The sequence below is a fragment of the Rhinatrema bivittatum genome, chromosome 1 (assembly GCF_901001135.1).
Source record: "Rhinatrema bivittatum chromosome 1, aRhiBiv1.1, whole genome shotgun sequence".
Lineage (NCBI taxonomy): Eukaryota > Metazoa > Chordata > Amphibia > Gymnophiona > Rhinatrematidae > Rhinatrema > Rhinatrema bivittatum.
Genome location: NC_042615.1, coordinates 770117812 through 770137431, shown reverse-complemented (window position 1 = coordinate 770137431; position 19620 = coordinate 770117812). Strand labels below are relative to the sequence as shown.

At 42.0% G+C, this 19620-nt stretch overlaps 1 protein-coding gene across 4 annotated transcripts in view; it reads right to left on the bottom strand.

Annotated features, from left to right (window-relative positions):
- Positions 1–19620, bottom strand: part of TCF4 (transcription factor 4) — an 815154-nt gene that overhangs the window by 772134 nt on the left and 23400 nt on the right. The window lies entirely within an intron of this gene.

Genomic DNA, 19620 nt, shown 5'->3' with positions numbered 1-19620 from the left:
CTCATCTGTTGATTAGCTTAGTAACGCCATACAATGCTAGTACAGATCTTTCAAAAAAAAAAAAAATGTTGTTCTCCACTAGCCATGATATTAGTTAATTGATTTCTTTGAGGATGTGGTAATTTTGGATCCTATTAGTGGACTTGATATATGCTTTATATTTGTAATTTACAATTTTGTTATGTTATTTGAGGAGTTATTTCTTGATCTGTAATATTAAACTTGCATATTTCTTTTCAAGTAATTACTTGAAATTCATTAAAATAATAAATAGAAAATAATAATTAAAAAAAAATTCCAGAGCTTAACTTTGCATTGAGTAAAAAAATAATTGTCTCCAATTAGTTTTAAATGTGCTACTTGCTAACTTCATGGAGTGTCCCCTAGTCCTTCTATTATCCAAAAGAGTAAATAACCGATTCACATTTACCCATTATAGACCTCTCATGATTTTAAAGATCTCTTATCATATCCTCCCTTAGCTGTCTCTTCTCCAAGCTGAACAGCTCTAACCTCTTTAGCCTTTCCTCATTGGGGAGCTATTCCATTCCATCCCTTTTATCATTTTGGTCGCCCTTCTTTGTACCTTCTCTATCACAACTATATCTAGTTTTTAGATGTGGCAGCCAGAATTGTACACAGTACTCTGTACTCTCATTTTTCATTTCTTTTCTATTCTTACACCTTTCTTTGGAACAACTTCCTGCCTGAAATGCATTTGGACTCTTTCTGGTTATTTCAAGAAGTCTTTAAAAAAAACTCCCATATATTTGCAATGATTTACCCTACCAGCCTTCTCCCCCTCTAATCTCCATTTTCAGCTCTCTTAATCTTCTCTACTGAGCATTTTGCTATGTACTGATTTTGTGTTTCTTTTTTTATTGTTGAAGGTACTCTGCGTGGGGCCCTATTAATACTGTAAAGAAAATAAGTAAAAACATACTCTCTAACAGCTTCTAGAATTATGCTGAAGAGTTTTCAATAGTTTTGCCGGGTGTCTGATTTATTTTGCTGAACCCGGATATTAAATATGCTGGTTGAATCAGAGTTACTCAACAAAACCAAAGCCCAAAAGGGGAAAACAAAAACGTATCATAGTGCATAGGACACAGTGGTTTCCTAACCTGATCACAGTTTCTTAATTATTCCAGTAAACCAGGGCCATAAGTTTGTCAAGCACAATTTGCCCGGAATTTAAGTAATCAAGGTAAATAAAAATGTCGAAAGTCAAGAAAAATAGGGTGAAGATCCTAAAATTATGATATATCCTTGATGAGAAAATTGCCAGGATTCTCCAAGAATTCTACTGAAGATATCTCAAGTACACATCTCAGAAAGGAGGCTTTTACAATAAACAGCAACCTAAAAAAATAATTAGGCTCTTAGAGGTGAGTTTTAAGACACGCACACTTGCGCACATGGACGTGGCAATTTTATAACATATGTGCGTATGTCCGCATATATGTACGCTTGTTATAAAATTGGCTATACATGTGTACATGTGTGCAAGACTTTATACTGATGTGCGCATGTGCACGCAAATGCCATCTCACTCGTGTAAGAGCGGGGGATTTTAGTAGATACGCGTGCTGATGCAATTACTTGTTTCCTCAGTTCATTCCCAGTTCATCCTAGCGAAGGAGAGGACTTTCTAAACCCCCTAGCTAGCTTACCTCCCTGTTACCCTATTAGCCCCGACCCTTACAACCCCACTGACTAGCCTGTTATTTGTTATTTTATTACTTGCACGCCTTCCATAGCAGAAGTAAAGTTAAGCGGCCGGGGACCGCAGCATGCACTTGTGCATTTAAATACTTATGTGCAGACTTCATGTAACAGACTCTGCCAGCCCATTTCCCACCTCTTATTTGAACTTTTTAATTTGTGCACATATCAGGAAAGATTAGTGCAGCGCGCGCCAAGCCGAGTCACGCACATATCTCCTGGCTTTGGTGCGTGCAGGGTTTTTACAATCCACCGGTTAAGATTATTAGGAAAGCCATTAGTAAGGAAGAAAACATTATGAGATCCATAAAAAAAATCAGATGTTACTTTAAATAAACCTGGAAATGTCAGAAATTTGGATTTCATGACAACTGCAACATACAACACAGTGTATGACTAATTAACCTCATAGCAAGAATAACTTAAACAGCTGTTCAGTTAGGGCTTTCAAGCTTTCCCCAAGCAAGACTATGAGTGATGAGAAAGAAGAATAAAAGGTGGTACAAAAACATGGTGATTATATCTTATAGTGAAAATACTCACAGAAAACTTTATGAGAATCTGAATAATGGTTATTGTTGAACATGAACGTAAAATGAGACCCCTCCAGAATAAGGGCTTGGATTTGGTGGTCATCAAAAGCAAAATATGAGATCAAAATTCCTCTTCTTCTTTTAAAAATTCTTAGCGGAGGCTTGGGGTTTGTCCCTCATGTTTTTGCAATGAGTCACTCTGTAACGCTTCAAAACCCAGGCAAGAATCTGCTGTCTGCTCTCTAGGGAGCCAAATGGATCTTTGACTCACTGTTCCAAGGAAAAGAAATATTCTCTCAGTCCCCTCCTTCTAATAAGATTCTAACAGGGATCCATCACCAGTGCTTAATAGATCATGTCACCGACCCATTCAGAATTAGCTCGCTCCATCCCCTCTAAGTGAGTGTGTGTGTGTGTGTGTGTGTGTGTGTGTGGTTGAGATGTGGGGAGTGGATGGGGAGGGCAGCGAAGAAGCAGGAAAAAAAAAGAGGGTTTTACAAATGGAAGGAGCACGAGAGACACTGCACAGAGAAAAGATTGGAGGAGAAAGGCAGTGTCTGGAGCTAAGCAGGAGACAGGTAGACATTTTTCCCACTAGCAGATTGTCATCTTATTTTGGGTTAAGTCACACTTGCAACTTGACCTAAACTGAAGTCCGATCTAGACTGCATGCAATAACATTTCATGCTTACAAACATTGCTCGAATACTGTGCTTGGTCATGGCAATTCACTCTTTTAACACTCTGTGAAACAGCAAAACTAGCTTTCCAGGATCTTGCAAGCTTCCTTGTCAAAAGAAAATGGAAAGAAACAACACCATCTCATACTAAACTGCTGAATCAAGACTTCACATGAACATGAACCTGAAGCACTGTCAAAATCACATTAACACTACAGCCAATTACTTGTCCTATGTTAAAAAGCTTGGATAAAAGAAAACTAGGAAGTCATGATATTATGATGGAGAAATAAAACAAAGTAAAGCACCACAATATATTTTGTTGGTATCTAAATTAAACACCTAACGTCCGTGGTTTATAAAAAAAATAAATAAATAAAAATCTAATTGTTGGAAATGTGAATTTTATTCAGTAGAGCAAATAGGACACAGGCCTCCCTCAAGAATACACTAAACACAAAATGGAAGGAATGATTAGATAAGGAGAACAAAGCAGTGTGCTTGCTGGCAACTCTCATCCCCTATGATGAGAAGAGTGTGGCCTCGGATCAGAAGTTATAGAAATAATTTCTCCCAAAGACTAGTGCAGGCAAAATACTATCAAATAAGGTTGATGCTCAGTAGCATTGTACGTTGCCGTGAACAAAACTATCTTCCAAAAGAGTCTGCTTAAGAACAGTCACCAAGGACTCCCCACGACATACTGTTTTGTATACAGCATGTTGAGCAGGGTTAATAACGGAGTAGATGAAATCAAGTTATTTTAAGAGCTTAGGCAAAATTTACTCAAGTTAACTATCGCAGGCATTTTCTGAACCTACCTCTTCTCCCACACAAACACAACACTCTCTCCTCCTTCACAACCAATTTCTATTCTTGGTGAATATCCAAGGAATGACAAAGCAATGCGTGACATTGCAATTATTTCCATGCTAGCCAAATGTGAGATGACATACATTTGATTGTGATATTAAAACGGAGGTCCATTCCACAATTTAACGGCACCAAAACATCATCTCAGCAATGATGATAAATAGGAAAATAAGTATTGAAATCTTCAATACAATATAATAAAAATACTACATAGACGCTTTCTTTCATGTAAATATATTTCAATAAGTTTATCACAGTAAATATACACTGCCTAATTTTAAAAAGAATGCATATGTGCCCATCGCCACGTGAGTGGAGATACGCTGCTGCAATTTTATATCATGCGTACCATTTAAAATACCTCTGCCACGTGTAATCTTGAGAGGTGGCTCGATGTCCTGCACATATTGCCTTCAGGGCTTTAGCAGCTTTTATGAGTGTATGCTCACACAAGGGGTGGGGGGGGGGGAGAAAGAGAACTGTAAAAGAGAGACAATATGACATTTTATATATCTACATGTCTACCATGGTAAGAGGGGCACTTTCAACTCAGGGTAGGTTTGAAGGGTCAAATGTTGCATTGGTGCGCTACAGACCCCTGCACCCTGGCCATGCGGGAGGAAATGAAGGCCTTGAACAGGTAAATGTAAATCGGTTATACATTCTCTCAAACAACAGAAGGACTTCATTTAAAACAAATTATAGAAAATTCTTTTTCATTCAATGCATAATTAAGCTCCAGAATTCATTGCCAGAGGATGTGGTTACTGCAGTTAGTGTAAACAGGTTTAAAAAAAAGTTTGAATAAGGTTCTTTTGATTCAAACCCACCCTGAGCTGAAAGTGCCTCTCTTACATTGCTAAATGTATATAGTGTCCTATTGTTTCTCTCTCTCTTTCTTTCTCTCTTATTCTCCTTCCCCAAGTCTATAAGGTAGTTCAGCAATCTTGTAGACCCCCCTGGTTCTTCATCCTATAAGCCACCCACCTGACCCTGAACCCTTCTGCTGTGCTGAAATCCCTAAAACTCGAGATCTCCAGACTTCCTCCTCATCAGAGCTAGCAGTAAAGTTACTTGGATAACACACCGACGTGCGCCATGATCAGCTTTTTTAAAATTCGGAGTTATGCGTGTAACTCTTGGCCCCGCCCCTTTTCCACCCCCTTGATCTTGACGCGCACACAGGTATGTACATGTGTACTTTGCGGCTTCTTAAAATTCACGTTACTCGCATATGGCCCACATACGCGTGTATGGGGCCGTTTTTGCGCGAGCAACGCTTTTAAAGTCTCTCTGACAGTATGAGATATAATTCTACACTAACAAATCATGATGATGTAAACCCCCCCCTTTCTTTGCCCTCATTAGAGAAGAGGGCTCTCTGGAGTGCTGAGACCTGACAAGTGAGTCCCATTCTCAGGTCCATTCTGAACAGGGGGAAAGAACAGATCTTCAGGGCTCTTAGGGAACAGGGCAACAGTCACTGAAAAATCACTTGCCACACTAGAGCTGATGTTGAAGTAAAACTTGCTTGGTGTTGAATGATGAATCCATATTTCCAATAAAGTTACAAGCCTCCAAATCACGCTTCTTAAATACCTTGCCTTCAACTGCAGGAATGTGTTTGGAAATGGGTGCCAGAGGTTCATGTCTCCCAAGGGCACTCTTGATACTAGATTCTCCAATGTGAAGGCTTGCTTGAATTCTCTGATGGTTTCTTTCCTCCTCGCCTCTCCTCTCCTCTCCTCCTGTACAATGCCAGAGGAGCATTTACTTCTTACCCCCATTTTTGCTTCAGTTCCTAAAGAGTTTGTCTAGGCCAAATAGATTAGTTGACGTCAAACTCCTTCTCCACAAAAATGATGGGTGCAGCAACCTGCTGCAGATTCCCAGGGTGATACCAAAGGATGTAATTCAAAGAAAACAACAGTGCACAGGGTTTTCGTGCCCCTGGAGATAAACCCAAAGAAGGATGAGCTATCTTTCCTTGATAAGGGAACACTGACCCTCCAACAAAAAGTAGAAAACAACTTTCAGTGCGTGGATCACGAAGGCAAAAGGCCTTTCCAATGCACCCACAGCAGACCTATTATGGTGTCACTCCTTCATCACATTGCAGGAGAAAAGAACACAGTCTCGCTTTCACCTCTAACTCTTACAACTCTCTATTGCCATACTCTTTATCTCTCTCGCTCTCTCTCTCTCTCTCTCTCTCTGCCTCTAGATCTCTGTAGAAGTCACTATATCATACTGCTGGAATGAGTCATTCTAGTAGCCTTTCATGGGAGCTGCTTTAAGGAAATGTTTCAGTCCATGTATCTACTCTCTCTATCATATGTCTTCACTGTGAGAAACATATCCCCTTGGTAATGATCCAATGGGTCCTTACAATAAAATTATCAAACAAACATAGTCAACGGCCCCCAGCCATTCTTCAGAGGGTCAAAGAAGAAAATATGGCATAAGAAAAGCAAGTTTGCTTACCGTAAATGGTGTTTTCTGTAGATAGCAGGATGAGTTAGCTGGACTTCCCTCCAGGGCGGCCGAGGCAGAGGTTCTCCAAGATCACAAAGTTTTGCTCTGTGAGGTTGCGCATCCTTTCCTGCATGACTCCATGTTTCTCTTCAGCCTATATCACAGTGCCTCTGCAAAACTTGAATCTGGAGACTATCCAGGCAGGTAGGTGGGTCAGCATGGCTAATGCATTCTTCTATCTATGGAAAACACCGTATATGGTAAGCAAACTTGCTTTTTTTCCCGCAGATAAGCAGGCTGAATTAGCCATGCTGTCTGAGAGTCCCCAGCTGAAGGTTGAGAGCAGCAGATGGAAGATTCCTGGATGGGACATAGTGTACTCCCGCCATTCAACAATGTCTCTATGTGCCCAACCTGCCTGCACTGTAGACAGTCTCGTTACCTTCTCACTGATTGTAGTACTGCGGAGCCCAGCGCTGTGTCAAGGCATTAGTGAGATGCAAAAGTGTGTAGTGAAGACCGCGTGATGGCTTTACAGATGTCCAGCAAGGGAACTTGGTATAGTTGAGCCACTGAAGCTGCCATTGCCCTCAATTGGTGTGCTTTTGGCGAACTAGAAAGGCTTTCCAACCTCTTGGTGTAGCAGAAATGAATACACTGAGAAATCCAATTTGACGGAGTTTGCTTCAACACCAGGAGTCCTGGGGCATTTGGATTGAGAATAGTTGAGAATCCCTCTTCTCTGAATGCATCCTATAGTAAGCCAAGGTTCTCTCACAGTCCAGTGTGTGGAGCCAGCGCTCACTTTCATTCTAGTGTGGCTTTGGGAAGAATGTTGATAATATGATGGCTTGATTAAGGTGGAAAGCCGAAACCACCTTGGATAGAAATGAGGGATGTGTTCACAAGGTAACCTTGTCATGGTGAAACTGCAGATATGGGGAATAGTGAGCCAACAGCTGCAACTCTCTGACCCTTCTTGGTGTGGTCACTGCCACCAAGAAGAATACCTTCCATGTCAGATACTTCAAGTGACTGCTATCCAACAGCTCGAAGGGAGGCACCGGCCATCCATTGCTTCTACCATGTGATATGGGCTGGCCAATGGCACCGATAGCCCCTGTCACATGGTAAGGGCAAAGGGCCACCGGAGCCATTTTGTTTAATGGCAGCCGACGGCCCGAGAGCAGGAGATCGCTCCCTGGACACCCGCTGAACCACCAGGGACTTTAGGCAAGTTTTTGGAGGGGGGGGATTGTAAATAATTAAATCTGGATTGGGGCGGTTGAGGGTTTTTTTCAGTTCGGGACAGCCGAAAAAAAAAAAACAGTCAGAACCGTGGGAAACGAAATTTCCCGTGTTTCTACGAAAACGAAACCGGAAACGATTGCCGGTACGATACACATCTCTATTGCCCACAGTATGAGGAATGTATCCTACGTGATTCGTCTCCTGCTGGGGTAGACGGAGCAGAATTTTTACACTTTTCTGCTGCGTCCTATATCGAAGAGGTCCATGCAAGGAAGGCCCCTAATCGTGAACAGTTTGTTTGCCACCTCCTAGTGAAGTTCCCATTTGTGCAGATGGAATATTCTGCTCAATCTGTTGCCCGTGGTGCTTGCTACACCCGGCAGATAGGTCGCTTGGAGGTCAATGGAACACTCCTCCACCCACTCCAGGATGTGGACTGCTTCCCTGCACAATATCCAGGAACTGGATCCTCCTTCTTTGTTTTTGTAGAACATGGCGACCTAGCTGTCCATGTGAATCATGACAGTTTGCCCCCGCAGGAATTTGTTGAACACTAAGCATGTTTGGATTGTGATGTCAGTGCATTCTGAGGGGAAGAATCAAACTGCCCACATGTCTATTTCCACATTGCCCTGTTGCGTGTCCCGCTCGCACCCGACCCGTTCCGGGCCCGCTTACCTTTCCTCCACACCAGTCAGTCCCGGGTCGGCCTCCCTCGTCTCTGCCGCTGGCTCATCACGGCCATGGCATTCCACGGTGGCATTCCCCGACAACTCACCTCTCAGCTCCAGCCAGGCTTCACGGTGGGGCTCGGCGGTCTCCGTGGCGTTGGCCTCGCCCCTAGGCACGCAGACTGACCGCCCTCTTAAAGGGCCAAGGGTGGGGCCCTAGTTCCGCAGTGCACCCAGATTGAGTCTAGTATTAAAGGAAGTGCTTCACTTCACTTCCTTGCCTTGGCAATCGGGTCGATCACTTAGTGATAGCAAGTTTGCCTTCCCGCGTATCCTGGGTCTCCTGTTCCTGTGTCTCCAGTTCCAGCATCTCCTGTGTCTCCAGTCCCAGCGTCTCCTGTGTCTCCGTTCCAGCATCTCTTGTTCTTTCATCTCTCCATCCCTGGTAGTACCCTTCGGACTGATCTCACCGTACTGACCTTTGCTTGTTCTTTACTACTCCTTGATCGCTGCCTGCCCTGACCTCTGCCTGGAACTCTGACTATTTTTTGATCGCTGCCTGTCCTGACTTCTGCCTGGAACTCCAACTACTCTCGTATGCCACCTGGAACCCGACCTCCTGCTTGACCTATGTCCAGACTGACCTCTGCTACGGACCCTGCCTGGCTGACCATCCGTACCAAGACTCTGGCCTTAATTCTCACTATATACTCGGACACTCTATTCTGGCCTCCTGCGACCTCTGGACTTCCTTGTCTGAGCACCGACCACGAACCCTTGTTCATGGTGGGCACTCCTTTGAACTTTCTCTCTAGGAGACCCTGCTAGGCCCACCTAAGACCAAGCGGCCCAGGTAACCAAGGGCTCAACCTGAGGGAACCCCGGGTTGCTATTGGTGAAGCTCCAGATAGCCTGTGTCTCCTCCTATGCTCCACCTCCTGGTGGCAGGCGCTCTCCGAGTCCGACCGGAGGGCCATACCAATCCTGCACCAGGCCAAGGGTCCATTCCCAGCGCAACAGCCCCATTTGTATAGTCTTTGAAACACTTATTTACTACACCTCCATAAGAATCAATGGGGAAATCCCAAGCACTCACATGCACAGAAAACTAAAAACACTTATTACAGTCATATAACAAACTGCCAATACTTTGGCAAGCTACAGGGCATAAAGGTTAACATATATCCAAATTTAAAAAAAAGAAAAATGCAATCTTTATTCTGTATCCTTCACATAGCTGTCCTCTCCATGAAGGAGCAGAATTCTCAAGACACAAACCACTTTAACTTATATAATATGCAATTCTCAGCCCCTGCACTGCTGTCGGGGTGTCAGAATCTCTCACCCCTCTTCCATAAATGCCAGAATCGTTAGGGGTACTATATGGTATAGCCTCATTCATTACAAATAAGAACTACATCAATGTATCACATATCCTGCATCCTGAATCCTAGAGTGACTGACTGGGTCTGGGTGGGAAGTAACAAAGGGTAGAGATAAATGGAGTTTTTTCTGAGGATGGGGATGTTACTAGTGATGTGCCTCAGGGATCGGTTCTTTTCAACATTTTTGTGAGCAATATAAAGGAAGGGTTGTCGGGAAAGGATTGTCTTTTTGCAATTATACCAAAATCTCTAAAAGGGTGGATAAACAAGAAGAAGTGGAAAACATGAGGAGGGATCTAGAAAAGCTCGAGGAATAGTCTAAGATCTGGAAGCTAAGATTTAATGCTAAAAATGCAGAGTAATGAATTTAGGATACAAAAATCCAAGGGAAAGGTATTTTATTGGAGGTGAAATTCTTCTAAGCACAAAAAAGAGCAGGAGTATCCCAATTTGCAGCAACACAAATCAAGGTTCCACATTAGGAGTCACCAGTCAGGAAAAGGATCTATGCTTCTTCATTGATAATATGTTGAAATCTTCTGTACACTGTTAAGAAGAAGCCAAAAAAGCAAATATGTTTGCTAGGGATTATTAGGATAGGAATGGAGAATAAAACAGAGAATATCATAATGGCTCTGGTGCGACCTCATCTTGAGTACTATATACAGTTCTGGTCTACACATCTCAAAAAAGATATACCAGAATTAGAAAAGGTAAACAGAAGGGCGATCAAAATGATAAAGAACAATTCCCCATGAGGAAAAGCTAATGAGGTTAGGACTCTTCAGCTTGGAGAAGAGATGGCTGAGGGGAGATATGATAAAGGTTTATAAAATAATGAGAGGAATGGAATATGTTAATCAGTTGTTTACTCTTTCAGAAAGTGCAAAGAATAGGAGAGACACAATGAAGTTACTAGGTAATAAATTTAAAACTAATAAGAAAAAATATTTTTTTACTCAATGCATAATTAAACTCTGGAATTCGTTGCCAGAGGATGCGTGAAAGCTATTATTGTAACTGTTTGTTCAAGTTCCTGGAGGAAAAGTCCATAAACCATTATTAAGGTGGAGTTGAAGATATTCCCTGCTTATTTTTGGGATAAGCACTTTGGAATCTATCTATCCCTTAGGATCCTGCCAGGTACTTGTAACCTGGATTGGCCACTGTTGGAAACAGGATACTGGGCTTGACCAGTCAGACCCAGTATTGCAAGTCTTATCTTCTTATGATCTGGGGGTAATTGTATCTGATGATCTTAAGATGGCCAAACGGGGGGATAAAATGAAAGTAAAAGCCAGAAAGATGCTTGGCTACATAGGAAAAGGAATGGTCAGCAGAAAAAGGGAGATGATATTGCCCCTGGAGAGATCCCTGTGAACATTCTGGAGACCACACCTTCAAAAGGCTATAAACAGGATAGAGTTGGTCCAAAACATGACTACTAGTATTCTCAGTGGTCTTTGTTCTCAAGCACACAGGGATTCATTTAAAGCTCTAAAAATATATACCCGAGAGGAAAGGCAAGATAGGGGAGAAATGATAGCGACATTCAAATATCTCAAAGATTTCCTTGCACAGGAAGTGAGCCTTTTCCAGAAGAAAGGAGGCTCTAGAATGAGGGATCATGAGATAGGTTGAAAGGGGGTAGACTCAGGAGTAATTTTAGGAAATATTTCTTTACAGAGAGGGTGGTGGATGTGTGGCACAGCCTTCCAGTGAAAGTGGTGGAGACAAAAACAGTATCTGAATTCAAGAAAGTATGGGATAAATACAGGGGCTCTATAAGGAAGTGATGAGAATTATAATTCTGCATTAATTGGATGTAGGAGCAGACTGGATGGGCAATACGGTCTTTTTCTGCCATCAAGTTTCTATGTTTCTCAGTACTCATGACATAACAAAGAGCGTTCTGCCTTCATACCTCCTAATCCTGCAAGCACCCTGTCACCATCTACAACATAGTCATCACACATATCGGCTGGCATAGAATCTTCTAGGCTAGGATGCCCTGCATAGCTTCTACTAAAACTGCTATTTGTAGGGCTGCATGTCAGTATTCATGGAGGTAACCATGCCATATAAAAACAAAAAAACGTACCTGAAGGATAAAAAGTGACTTGCTACCAATGTGTCTGTTTAGAATAATCAAAGAGCAAAGAATGCCTCTCAGCCAGGCCTGGTCAACACCAAAAGACCTGGGCTTTTTAAATGCTAGAAATATGCCACACTAGTAGCAACACAGGCTAAATTATAAAAATACAGGCATCGTATACTAATTTTCTAATTGACAGATATCTACGGCCAGGGACCCTCTTCCACTGCAACCCCCAGCCACTGCCCACCCACAGTCTTGGAGCTGGTCCTCCAGGTCCAAAACTGAGACAAGGAAAACTACTTCTGGTGGGTCGGTCTCCCAACTCCAGTAAGTCTGACATGTCGTATATCCTATCGTTCTGTATGAGAAGGGTACAGTCCACAAACTTTAATCAATGGGTCCATTGTGTGCTGGTCCATTAACATTTTATTTGGTGACTGCTGGACTCAGGAAACTAATGAGAGTCTTGTTTTTCTGGATATTTTCACATGGACCAGACCCAGTGAGACCATGACATTTCTTCCCTGGCCTGGGACCCTTCAGTGGCAGCAGCAGCACTTGGCCCAGGTCCTAATGGCAGCATTTCTTCCTGGCTAGATGCCAGGTGCTGAATTTTAGGTGCCTGGGTGACTGGCGCCCAGAATCTTTTCAGCCCAGTATAGCTAAATAAATAAATAAATAAATAAATAAATAAATGAATAAGTCCTCAACTCCTAAACATTTGGCTAACCCATACTCTTTAAAAATATTTGCCAGCCCTGGTGCAAAATACCAAATCTGATTTGTGAAAGTGATGCACTCCATAAGCATTTCTCTGTACGTGTCTCTCATTGCCCATCATAGAATAAGGTGTGTTTGAAAGTGTCTTTTCATGTGTGTCAGACTCTGTCTGGCAAGCTGGTGTGACACATTTTCCTGTCTTGTCTGTACCTTTTTCCAGAGTTCCCGTTCCCTCATTCTGTCCCCCTCTGTTGTGCCAGTGTGTGTATGCCACTATTTCATTTCTGTACTGTGGACATAGTCGTCCGTTGCATCCGATGGAAAGGCAAGTGCTATTCCTGTGTTTCATAACTAGTGTGTCGGGTTGCAGCCCTTTGACTTTTTTTAAGCATCACTATACAGTATATTTTCTGTGTATCCGGCCTTTGCATTCTTTGTGCATGCTTTTTTTATAGTGTAATTGTTACCTTTTATATCTGATTTTGTTCCCACATCTTCTCTTCTCTAGACCACACCAAGCACATAGCAGTTTTTCCCTAGGGTCAATGTCCTGCAGACCAGGCAAACCAATGAATGTGTACATGTATGCAATCCCTGGGATTTGCTGTTGGAGGTGACCTCATGCTTGCTGCCTTATTTATGCTTTACACTTGCTGCTTTCTGATTTGTCTGTAAGTTATCCTGATAACCTGTCCTTTTATCTCTCTCTCTCATCCTTGGCCAAACATATTCCTACTCTGCCTCCAGGAGCAGCAGGAGAAAAGTCTCCTGGAGAGAGAGAGAAGGCCTTCACCCCACAAGAAGCCTTTGGAAGCTTGGCACCCTCAATAGAATTTCAGCCAGGGAGGCTGTCCGAAACTCTGTTACGTTCTTAAACAAGAAGTTTTCTTCTGTTGGTTAAGGTTTGGTGAATGAGGAATGGGAGCACATGTGTACAGGGTCAGAGCCTATAGTTTATGCTTGTGGAAATGACGGTAAGAAAGGGGCCATATTGGAGGAAAGGAAAACGAGTAGACATGTGTGGACAGTGTGCTGACATATTTATGTAAAGTTAGGGATTGTGAATGACACTTTTCAACAGACAAGTGCTGCCATGTGCTGTGGCCAGAAACTGCTGCAAACAGTATTTTTGCTTTTTTACAACTTTTTCCTGAGACTTTTCTGATTCAGATGCAATAAAAAAAAAACAAACAAACAAACAACAATGTACCATGGCCAGCTCCAATGATTTTCAGTGGAGGAAAAGAAAATGTATAAAATATAATTTTCCTCACAGGAAATAATGGAAGCAATACAGACAAAAATTAGGCAGGTTAGACTGTTAGATTTATCTCTTAAATCTTTTTGGCATAGAAACATCACATACAGTAGCTGTATAAAAGCCACATAGATATCCATTTGTAGGGAAGCAGACTGACAATAGCAAATATAGATGGGCTCTGCCTCCTACCTGCTTCAAATATCTTTCAGGGTCATTCATCAAATCACGTTAGAGCCTAATGCCCGCGATAACACTATCATGCGTGCGTTATTTATTGCAGCATGCGCTGCATATGCAAATTATATTCAGACAGGTGGATTTTGGGAGGGGTAAATGAAAATGAGACATGTTAAGGCATGCTGGAAATAACTACACCTTTTTTCCTAGTGTTATGACAAGAGCAAGAGCGAGAGAGTCTATAGGGTGGCACTTATCGTAGTCAACTATTTATACCACTATAGGAGGACTAGCTAGTAACTCGAGGTGAGGTATTGGTGGTGGTCTAGGGCTTTGGGGCCAGTTTTACATGCACAGTCGTACAAACAGCACAGTACACATCAGTGAAGATTTGACATGATTTGGAATGAGGAAAGGTTCACAAAGATGAGATTTCTACAATGTTGTCTCGACCTAGCTTGACAGAACCCTGGTAGAGCATGCATCAAGCTAGGGTGAGAGAGCATTGTAGAAATCTCATCTTTGTGTACTTTTCTCACTCCAAATCACATCAAATCTCCTCTGATGTGTACTGTGCTGTTTGTATGTCTCTCAGCAGCCTGAAAATTATGGTGTAGTAACTCAAACATTACCCTGACCACACCCCTTTTCCTTATCACAGGTATTATTCATGCAAAATTTATAGCATTTTGATGAATCCAGGGGTTTATTTGGGGCCTTGTGAATAACTGAGAGTTTGAAAATATACTGAATTTCAGCCAACTATCCCGTTTTCTAGGGTTATCAGATGGCTTCAGGTCAACAGAGACAGGCTGAGCTAGTCCTAGTTCTGCATGCAATAAGGATAAAACCAAGAGAGGTTCAACCTATACCTGAAGACCCACCTAGAGCCACCTGGGAATCCTACCTTTTACGTCAGTAGATATTTGGGGAAAATGTCACTATTTGGTTGCTATGATCCTTCTAGAAACAGAAACCACTGAAGGTTAATTGACCCCTATGTTTGATATTTGGTTATTATAAAATATAATCTAATACTACAACAGGAGTAGGCAATGCCGATTCTGGAGTGCCAGGAACAGGTATGGTTTTCAGGATATTCACAATGAATATGTAGGAGGTATATTTGAATGCACTGCCTCTATTTTATGCAAACATATCTCATGCATATTCATTCTGGATGTCCCGAAAACCAGACCTGTTTGTGGCACTCCGAGACCAGAGTTGCTTATCCCTGTGCAACAAAATCAATGTGATCAAATGTGTACAACTGAGAGATCAAAAGTAGTGAATGCAAACTCTTGGCACCTGAAAAAAAAGCACCACCACGTTACACACTGAAATGTAAGCACAGAGAGATGACACAACTAACACAGCTCCTACACCAATGCACATAAACGTTTCCAAAGAAAAAGAAGCTGGCGTTGCACTGGAGAGGAGCATTCTAGTACCTGTGCATATCTTTACCATAAATAAAAACTGAATGATTCCCTTGGTCAGCCTGTATCATAAGTATTTGTTTTAATATAGTTTGCATATTTATATTTAGCATTTGTGCTCAATTATGTACCCAGTCAGCAATTATGCTCTATGTAATACTGGAGAGATTTTAAAAGAATTACTCCCACATAAGTGCATATCTTTGCATTTCAACAGAAGTGTTCCTGTGAAGACTGAAAGCTATCATCCAGTTACTTGATGTGTACTTTTAACTGTACAATTTCTTTATAATTTTGATTGTTTAATTCCCATGACCAATCATATTTCTTTTTCTTAAAAACGTATTCAAGATAAAGCACTACTTAAACCTGTATCTTTTGCCAAAAGTTTAAGAACTTGCAATACATAAACCTATTAAAAGAAAATTACTATAAAATTTAATAAATATTATTTAATAAACATAATAATGTTGTTTCATATTTTTTTAAAAAGGGCAAAGTGAAAACAGAAAAATGGAGGACCTATGATTATACAATGGATGCAATATCACGTAAGTGGAATCTCAAAGTGAATTTTCTATAACAAGGCTTTCCTTGAGTCTAACCACCATTAGTGAAGCATAAAAGTTGCAATCCTATAAGTAGGAGGTCCTTTCCGGTCTGTTAATTCAAGTTACGGTGCTTTCTGTATGGTTGCTCTATTCGTCTACTATAAAACTTAAGCATGAAAATATCCTTAAAAAAAATTACATCAAAGTTTCAAACAACTATATTACACATTAAGGCAAAAAGGTGGGTCTTGAAATGTTTTCGCACAATCTGTGATTACCCTCAAGAGAGCAAGTAGAGATCTGCAGAGGGAGAGCACAACAGAAAACTTATGATTTCGTTATTCTTGGAAGCAAACTGATTTTTCAGTCATTTCTGTGGGTAAAACAGTGCTTTACCTATGGAAATGGGTAAACTTACATGTATAGGGCCTGTACGCATACAAGTTTGCTCTCACTGAGCAGAGGTTATCCCATGGGTAGAGATGAGGGGGGATTTCCACAAGCTGACTCTGACCACGCCCCTCTATGCATATGTACAGATTCTCTGCACAAAGGCAGGTCACACATTTCCAGGACAAACAGGAGGAAAGTGGCTCTGGAAATAGTTTCCCAAAAACTAGTCCAGGACAAGTTTCTTAAACAGGCCTGGTCACATGCCCTTTAAACTAATCCTGTTCTAATGGATGCCTCTCACACATGAAGTTGCCCTGGTTTAACAAAACAGAGACCTAGATTCATCATTTTTCTATAGATTTTGCATGAAAAGCACCTGTGATTAAAAAAAAAAGGGGGGCATGGTTAGGGTAACTTTTGAGATACAACATGCACTATTTTACTGCATCATACATTACATTCATCGTACCCATGATATCTTCACATCGCAAGCTGAGAAGTGCCCACACAGGCATTTCCATGGTTTGGATGCTATCAAGCTAGGTTGAGAGTACACTGTATAAATCTCATCTTTGTGTACCTTTCCCCATTCCAAATCACATCAAATCTTCACTGATGTGTACTGTACTGTTTGTACCTCTGAATGTACATGAAAAACTGCCCCCCAAACCCTCACCTCGAGTTACTAGTTGCCCCTCCTACAGTGTTATAAAAAGTTAACTAAAATGTTTGCCTCTCCAGAGTCTCTCTCTCTCTCTCTCTCCCCCCCCCTTCCACTCCCTCTCCTGCCTGAAACAGGATTTGAGATATTTAGAGCAAATTCTGGTTCGGGCTTATAGCACAACATAATCAGGGAAAAAGGACTTCAACAAGTAGATGTGACTCGGTTATTTACACTTTTGGATAATAGAAGGACTAGGGGGCATTCCATGAAGTTAGCAAGTAGCACATTTAAGACTAATCGGAGAAAATTATTTTTCACTCAACGCACAATAAAGCTCTGGAGTTTGTTGCCAGAGGATGTGGTTAGTGCAGTTGGTATAGCTGGGTTCAAAAAAGGTTTGGATAAGTTCTTGGAGAAGTCCATTAATGGCTATTAATCAACTTTACTTAGGGAATAGCAACTGCTATTAATTGCATCAGTAGCATGGGATCTTCTTGGTGTTTGGGTAATTGCCAGGTTCTTGTGGCCTGGTTTGGTCTCTGTTGGAGGCGGGATGCTGGGCTTGATGGACCCTTGGTCTGACCCAGCATAGCAATTTCTTATGTTCTTATGTTCCAGCAATAATATGCATTACACAATTGCACTCAATGTTAAACACCCCTCATTTTCATGAACTCCTCGCGTGTTGCATTATTTATAGCATGTGTTACGGCGTTATCACGGGCATTAGGGCCCCAACGCTTGTGATTAGGCCCTAAAGCAATTTCATGAATGACCCTGAGAGTCAGCAGATTTAGAGGGCCCAATATACTAACCATGGAGGGCTCTGTATGAATGACCTGGTAATACAAGACATTTTCCTCTCAGTACTGGGCCACCTGCATGTTATGCAGCTTGCATTCACAGGAGGGAGGAGTGGAAGGTTTGAGTTATAGCTTGCATGAAATTGTAGACTTTATGGCAAAAAAACCCCAAAAACCTTAACTACATTTCCCCGAGGTGTACTTGTTTCGCAGAACAAAGTGGTTTTGCATGTTTACAGGTGAAAAATAGCGAATGGATTGATTTATCCGGTTCTTCAATTCATTAGCAACATTACACAAGTTTGTGTTTGAGTGGCATGTGTACAAAATAATGCAGGAACCAAACAATGCATGTTAAAGCTGGCAAACATGATTCTGCATATGATCTGGCATTTCTGCCCACATTATTACATTTACAAATGCACTTTAGTACATCAGCATCTTAGACTGCTAATGCTGACAGCATCCAGCAATTTAACATAATTCTTGTAAATGTTACCTATTTTTCCAGTACAGAAACATAACCCTGTCTCCAAAACAAAAATATGAAATGTTTAGCAAGGATAATGCTAATAATATATTAACTAGCAAAGCAACAGGCTCCCGGTTATTTGTGGCGCCCGCACATCCAGAGTCTGTATTAGAGCTGAGTTTTCAAATCTTGACCCAGGGCTTCTGAATTATAGTGCAATGCTAACCAATAGGTCAGTCTTTTTCTGTTTATATAAACCATAAAATGTTACAAAAATGTAAGAAATATTTAAAAACTGTCTCTAGCCAACTGTGGTTCTCCTTCCCTGAACTGTTTTGAATTTAATCAGCATTGCATTGTAATACCAAATGCAGCAAATGAGAGACTCCACAGCTGAAAAATAGTGTGCCATTAGAAACACTTGCTGGATTTGTAAAGTTTTAAAATGCCTGCGAATATCAGAACAAAGGGAAACCAGAATCTTTTTAATTTCAAAGGAAAACTATGTATACAACTTGTATGTGCTACAAAACTCCATGCATCATGGAGAGGATGTGGCAATTATCAGCATAAAATGTAAAGTTCCATTATAGATTTTTAAAAAATAAAATTTGGCAGAAATATGGGGGCCAGCTGGCAACCATAAAGATGGATTTGGCCAAGAATGTTCATCAGTAGGTGGCTATAAAATTGTCAAGCTTCAGGGCCACTCTGGAGGAAATTCAACACCCGTGTCAATCAGAAAAACATATTTGGTCACCAGTTTACAATCAATCAAAAGACCATCATGCCTGAAAGGGATATCCGCCACTCTGTTTACATATCTTGGGTGTTCATCTATTGTCTAAGCACTTTATTCATTAAGGGCCAGATTTTATAACATGTGCGCGGGCGTAGATTTGTGCTCGCAACCCGGCGCACAAGGGGGTGCACACTTGTGCACCTTGCACGCACCGAGCCCTGGGGGAGCGCCAATGGCTTTCCCCGTTCCCTCCGAGGCCGCTCTGAAATCGGAGCGGCCTCGGAGGGAACTTTTTTCTCCTCCCCCTCACCTCCCCCTCACCTTTCCCTCCCTTCCCCTATCTAACCCACCTCCCCAGCCCTACCTAAATCCTCCCCTACCTTTTTTCAGCGAGTTACGCGCGCCGGCCAGCTGCCAGCGCGTGGAGCTCCAGCACGGCCACTGTGCCGGAGGACTTGGAACGCCTCCGGCCTCGCCCCCGGACCACTGCCACGCCCCCGACTCGCCCATTTTCAAAAGCCCCAGGACATACGCGCGTCCCAGGGCTTGCGCGTGCCGCCGAGCCTATGCAAAATAGGCTCGGCGCGCGCAGGGGTAGGTTTTCGGGGGTTATGCGCGTAACCCTTTGAAAATCTACCCCTAAATTATTCTGGCAAGGATAACTTGCTGATGCCAAAGAAGTTAAAGCAGGTCACCCATGGAACTTG